The following is a 7,467-nucleotide window of genomic DNA, read 5'->3' as shown; positions in this document are numbered from 1 at the left end:
ATAATAATAATAATAATAATAATAATAATAATAATAATAATAATAATAATTCCTTTACAGGGTGCCCTGGAGTGGATTCACTGCCACTGACATGGGAGGAACCAGCTGCTACAAGGGTTGACCAGCTGTCCTCCTTTTCCAAGACATGCACACATGTGCAAGAAAACCTAGGATACTGCCATTTCATTTACTTTCATGCAAGTCTCATTGTTTTCCATGGAAATTACTTCCATATATAGATAGATAGATAGATAGATAGAGAGAGAGAGAGAGAGAGAGCATGAGTCTCTGAGGCTGCATCTGCACTGAAGAAATAATGCAGTTTGACACCACTTTAACTGCCAAGGAAACTGGACTAACTGGAAATGTCTTCTCAGTTTCTCATTACTAAAATGGAAATTGCTTTGCTCTTCTTTTTACTGCATATCTGCATTTATTTAAATGGGGTATTGTATGTCAATACTGTATTTGAATTTTGTAAGCTGGTCAGTGAATGCCGTCTTGAGTTCCCTATGTTGGGAGAAAGGCGGGATATAATAAAATAATAATAACTGATGAGTAGAATATATCAATTGTTCTGCAATGACACATTTTGCCAGGAGAGGGCAGATCCATGTACGCCTCTGATCTAATAATCCTTTAAGATCTTTCCGGACCGAGATAATTTCCAATCTTGCTTCCAGACGTCAGAATATGGTCAGATCTTTGTGTAACATTTGTCTATGTTTTTCTTTCCTGAGGTCCCAGGAGAATTTGTAGCATGGCATACTATCTATCCCCACCTGGAAAATGTAGGAAATAATGTGGCTTATACATTTGTTGTGGTCACTTTTTAGAAAACTAGTAATTTTAAGACTATCTGTCAGACTGGACAATTGCAAACATAGCAGGGGGCATTTCCCCCCTTTCTGTGCCCACCTGGCAGGCCGCAGCAGGGCATCTCAGAGCTCCCAAAGTGATGTACTGTCACTTCTGGATGACAGTCTGGCCAATTTTTTGTCTGTTTTGGGAAGACGGAAAAATTCAGAGAAGTCTCTTGAGGTGGTACGGAGAGATCTGGATAAGAAGAAAATCATCTCATCTGAGATGTGGCGCTGGAGAAGAGTACTTAGGATACCGTGGATCATGGTCAAAAACAAGATGAATGGGCTTTAGAACAGATTGAGCCCAAACTCTCCCCGGAAGCCAAGATGATCGAATTGAGGCCGTCGTATTTTGGCCACATAATGAGAAGGCACGACTCATTGGAAAAGACAATAATGCTAGGAAAGGTAGAAGGCAGTAGAAAGAGAGGAAGACCATACACCGGACGGATGCACTCAATGGGGAAGACCATGGGCCTGAATCTACAGGGCAATGGAGGATGTGGGGTCTTGGAGAGATCTTATCCATGGGGTCGCCATGAGTTGGAACTGACTTAAGTCAGTTAACAAGAAGGTAGGAAGGGAAAAATGAGCTTCTGTTCCGCTTTCCACGGGGTGGCAGCAGTCCCTCTCTGGAAGAGCCCTTCCCTTTTGCAGTGCCAGGGTTCCTATAGCAATGGGACTGGCATTACTTCATCCAGAAGGCAGGAAAGCAAAGGCGAACATGGCAGATTAGCTGAACAAAAGAGAGCGCACCGGAGAGGGAGCATACCATCATTGTTCATTGCTCCAACTTTTTCTGCTCATGTGCAAATGCTGGATCAAGGTGGTTAAGACCTTGGAGCGATTTCAACTGGGAAAAAACAGAAAGTCCTTGATTATGTTCCTTTGTCCTTGCTCCTATCTTTTCCTATTTCTATCTATTTGTTTATGGAGTTCTGCATGGGATTTTATCCAGCCTGAAGTACATACGAGGGCTTTTTATTCTCACTCGCCAGATCAGATTAAAATTAATCCAGTATTCCCCAAAATGAAATGATGCACGTCACCATGGCTGTGTTATCCTGGAACTATCTTAGATGGACACCAACCAGGGGTGGAGGGGGGGGGGGGGGGGGGCCGGACCCCCCCCTTCTATTACAAAAATGAATGGTGTGTGCTGCTGCGCCGCTGCACCCAATCCCCATTATAATGGTGGCACTTAGTCTGGACCCCCCCCTTCCTAAAATCCTAGCTACGTCCCTGCACCAACAAAACATTAGCAATTGTTCCCAGGAAAGCAGAATTCAGCAGAGATCAAGCGAGGAAAAAGGGAATGCTAGCAATAAAAGAAAATGATCCTAATGCTTAGTGTAATATTACTAAACCACCTTAATACTTTAACTCCCAAATGAGGTCTCTATTAATGCATGGAAGCATGCAGTCTTCTTCTGGAGATGGGGCAAAGTGAAGCAAAATGGGTATCTACCGGTTGCGATCTGTTAGCATTTTGCTACACTTGTTGAGCAGCGGTTCCACCATCGCCTTTATCACTCTCTTGCTTTGAACGTGTTTGAAAAACCCCTTTTTGTTGCTCCTTGCTTGCCTGGCCAGTCTGAGTTCATTTTGAACTTTAGCTTTCCTGGCATTATTCATGCAAGCTTTGTGTTTTGTCCTTCCTTCCATTCTTTATAATGCTCTTTTTTCTTTTCATTTCCTCCTCTTTACTGTTCTGCCGCATTGGTTTTGTCAGATGTTTCCCATTAAAACTGAACTTGTGTCACCTCATCGCAGTCCCCACAAGTTTTGCATTTCTATTGCTATTCTCACACAAAGCTGTCCATTCCTGGACCCTCGGCTCCATGCATCTGAGGAAGTAGATTCGAGTCGATGAAAGTTCATGCAAGCAGATTATATCATTCAGATGGTTAAGAAAGCCAACCCTTTCTACTTTGAAGGAAAGGCAGCTTGCATTTCCTTCAAAACAAAAAATGGCCCGAGTTAAGTCTTTCAAAAAGCACCAACATTTGCAAGACAAAAAAGGGAGCACAATAATAAATAAACCAGAAGACAACATTTGAGCATGCTTTTGGTTGGTACATACAGCCTCAGAGAAAGAAAAGGCTTCATTGAGCGATACAAAAGCTGCGGAGAGGTTAATATTTCATCTGGAACGGCTGCCCAAGCTGCTGTATCGATGTTTTATTAATACACTTTGCAGAAACCAAAATGCTCAGAAAGACAGGCAGCACTTGAGGGAACCTGTCCAGAAAAGTGGCTGTTCATATAGAAGGATGACAGAAAGATGGAAGCATTTGTCTTTTAATTCTGAATGTGTGAAGTCAGTAACCATTTGTTGAAGAACAGAGTGCCTTACTGGTAAACCCCCTTTGAACAAATTTTGCTAAGAAAGCCCCAGGACAGGTTTGCCTTATAGTCACCATAAGTTGTAAACTACTTGAAGGCATACAACAACAACAGCAACAGTTTCACAGCAGATGCCATTTGAAAAATAGTCCAACACATGAGCAAAACATATATACATATACCATAGCCTGCAACTGTCCAGATTTGGCAGGCAGGGACATTCCTGGTAAGCCATTCCTCTTCTCACTTTCCCAGCTGTTTAAAATGTCCCAGTTTCTCTCTTCTCCTCCCATTTTTCTCCTCCATCCTCAGTTTACTTCAAATAGCTTCTACTTAGTTAATTCAGAATGTTTCCACACTGCAGAATGAATGCAGTTTGGCTCTGCTTTGTATGCTTTTCATTATATTGTTGTTTTTTTAATATTGTGAGCCGTCCTGAGTCCCAGTTTTGGGGAAAGGGCAACATATTAAAATAATAATAATAATTATTATTATTATTATTATTATTATTATTATTATTATTATTAGACTACCATGGTTCAGTGGCATGGAAACCTGGGATGTGTAGTTAGTTGTGGCACCAGAGTTCACTGATAGACAATAGCTCACCAAACTACAGATCCCATAATTCCACAGCATGGAGCCATGGCAGTTAGTGAGGCCAAACTGCATTATTTCTGCAGTGCAGATAAAGCCTCACTCAGGGGGACAGTGGGGGCAGACGAGTCTTATTCTCCCAGGAGGTTCATTTGCTTGATTTGTTTTCCAGGCTTTGCTAAACTTTGTACATAAATTCCTGGGTTTTCTGCTGAACATATTAGTTTTGTGTATTCTTCCTTATTAATAACATTCGTTGTCTAGTCACAGCCTTTTGACCACACTCTGATGTTTCTCAGTGACGTGTCCCAGGTTACATCTATAAGGTTGGAGGGTATGCAGCAGTGTGTGCGCATGAGTATTTCTTACTGGACACACCAGTTACTACTGGACACACAGGGAGAATGTAACAATCTGTTGCAGAGATCTATCAGAACGAAGATATTCCCAATCTGCCTTCTGTCTATCCAAGCTGCAGACTATTCCTGTTTGCTTGGTTTTTTTAGCCCACTTGCCTTCAAAACATATTTTTCTTTCTTCTGTAGGTGATGCAAAATTAAACCTATCGGCTGGAATATTGTTTGTACATTATGCTGGAGCAGGTATGTTAGCGTAGCTAGTCGTGGTAGGAGAGAAAAGTTTGCAGATGTGTTACAGCCATGGAGGAAATCAGGCATCAGACAAACAGATTACTACTAGAGGTGTCAGAGTTTTGTTTGCTTTCCTTTATCACAGCAACACAACCCTGGGGCGAAAAAATGCAAGCAGATATCCTCCAACATTTCAGAGACAAAAACTGAGAAACGCATGGCTGAGCCACATCACAGTCTGGTCAAGATAACCAAAGGTATTCGCCAGGAAGGAGACACAAGCTAGGAGAGGCTGATAAAGGCAAAAGAGGAAGCATGAGCTGTTAATGCCTTACTCATTGTCGCTGGCTATGTGCAAAGCGTAAGGGTGATAATGGTGCTGACCCCAGGGCAATACAAGGAGACTCTAGTGGGCATGTGCAAGATTTTAGCAAATTACAAGTTGCCAGCTTGGCACTGGGGAACCAGTGGAGTAACACCGTGTTAGCTAGGAACTTCCAATATGAGTTGTAAGGATTGAATCATGCACTTGCTTTGAGAACGATCTCCAAGTACCTCTTCCTGTTGCTGAATGTGACTAAAAGGTTGTTCAACCCGCCATCCTTGTTTGCTTTGTTGGCATTAGTGCATTGAGCAATGGAGCCAGCGTTCCTTTTGGGGACATAAAGATTGCAGCAGCTTGTTTTTGCCCAAATCTGGGCCTCATCTTTTCCTTTCGCTCTGCTGAGCTAATTTAGTGCAAACTACTGTCGAACTTCCAACTCAATTGAAGAAGTCAACCAAGACAAAGGGGGAAAGTAGGAGGAGAAACTGACACATTATAAAAGCAGCTGAAAAAGTGGCCAAGCAGCAGTTCGAACCCTGGCCTCCAGAGTTGTAGTCCAATGCTCAAACCACTATGCCATGCTGGCTCTCTATTCCAACACAATACCATCCATATTGTTGATATTAAACCTTCTATTTAAAAAAAACCCTATTGTAATGAATGTACTTCAGCAACACTGATAAATGTGCAGAGGTGCTCAAGTGTGCTTTTCATGTGCAAAACAACCAGGCTGCAAATCCTTACAACTAAATTGGCGTTGCTCCTTTGCCACCTCGCAACTACCTTGTGCTATTCAAGGCATTAAAAACAAGAATAACAGAGAAAAACATTTTGGAACGCTCTTTGGAACGCTTCCTCTTTTTACTGCAACTGAAACAACGCCTGAATATAACGGCGCTTGATAGTTTCGCTGAGTTTGTTTTGCAAGGTATTCTGCTGAGCTAAACACAACTTGCAAATGCGGTGGCTACAAAGATACGGCATCCTTTGCGAGAAAAGCAGCTGGATGGAAAAGTGTGATGGCGGCAGGAAAGGAAGGGGATATTTGGATACCGAGAAACAAAGTCTCCTGCTGGCCCTTTAAGGAAAAGGACTGCGGTAAATTTCCACTCTGCTGCCTACGTGGCAGGAATTGTTTGCCAGGCACAGCCGCAATGCAAGTCGGGAGAGGCCCAGTTTCTCATAATATCCTTTTCGCAAGGTTGCCTGGCAACTGCTTTTGGTATGCAGGGTGTGCGCCCGGCTGTGGGGAGGGTGGTTTCTCCTTCGGCTCAGATGTGGAGCTTATGTGCAAGCAAAGCAAGAGCAGAACCAGCCTCTTTGCTAGAGAGCAATTCTGGAGGACGCATGGCTTCCTTGCCATGCATTCAGTGCACAGTCGAAAATTATCCAGATTCCTTTGCATGCAGATCCTGAGCCGTGCTTCACGAACACTATGGACGATGCTAAAATAAAAATGCAGGCATGACTCAGTTAACAAAACCCTCGAGAAAGAAGCTTCTTAATTAAACCAATTAAACCAGTTTCCTCCCATCCTTACCACAATCTGTCTACACAACACAGAGTCAAATTTGAGTACAGACTGTCTTCAAAAGGAAAGGCCAGTTCTGCTCCGAATCCTCCCTCTTCCTGCCTAAATTGGTTTGAAGTCGAAGGCTTTCATGGCCGGCATCCATAGTTTTTTGTGGGTTTTTCGGGCTATGAGGCCGTGTTCTAGAAGAGTTTATTCCCGACATTTCGCCAGCCGCTGTGCCTTTGGCATCTTCAGAGCGGGCCAGCTCTGAGAAATGAAGGTTGAAATGGTGTTGCGTTAAATAATCTAGGAACAAAAAGTTTGGATGGAATCAGGAATAAGATAGGCAGCCAATGAAGGGACATCAAAAGTAGGCCCCCAATTGTAGCACTTTGGTATTAATTGAAGAGCCATGGCTTCATCTTAACAGAATCCCGGGACTTGTAGTTTGGGAAGGCCCCAAGGTTATCTGCCGGAGAATGCTAGAAAAAACATAAGGAAACAACAGATCCTAGGAATCCATAAGAAAGAACCGCTACAAACTACATTCATGTAATGTGAAAGTGAGAGAAACCCTAGCTAGATAAAGAAGAAGGATGAAGGCGAGGCTGAGGAAGTGTAAAAAGGCTTTGTAAAAAGGTGCTTCCTTGTCAGTGGCTTTGTTAACGGAGGTTTGGATGTACAGGAATAGTAGTGATTACTCAGGGTTGTTGTGCGGATACATGAGGCAAGGCAATGTGACCTATTTTGGACAGTGCTCTGGAACTAAATGGATACCTTGATTTATGCTATGGAAAAATATGTAACACAAACCAAGCCATTTCTCCTAAGAGAACTGCACCTCTCCTTTACACTCCATTTTGAATTTGCTGCGCAGGAAATGCCACTTGGTTTGAAACGTTTAAGTCCTGCAAGAGCCATATTTAGCAAGAGTAGATGGTTAGCCTTTTCAGGCTGTAACTGGAGCATGGATGCTTCCCCTCCCTGGAGAGCGAGGCAGAGGCATGGCACAGTTTGCAAAGTTTTTATTGGCTAAGGAAATGGTAGAGAGGCGCCCATTGCTCCCTAGGCTATATTTAGCTAGCACAAGAGGCAGCAGAAACAAGAGGGAGCTTGCAGTTCTATTGCTTTTCATTGCTCCCAAACCGGATTGAGAGATTTCTTTGGGTATGGATGGGTGTTGGGGTGTGTGTGCAATTTAAATTCAGAGTTTAAAACAACCTGGATGTCTTC

Source organism: Sceloporus undulatus, chromosome 6, assembly GCF_019175285.1.
Source record: "Sceloporus undulatus isolate JIND9_A2432 ecotype Alabama chromosome 6, SceUnd_v1.1, whole genome shotgun sequence".
Taxonomy (NCBI): domain Eukaryota; kingdom Metazoa; phylum Chordata; class Lepidosauria; order Squamata; family Phrynosomatidae; genus Sceloporus; species Sceloporus undulatus.
Note: the sequence above shows the minus strand (reverse complement) of the source record.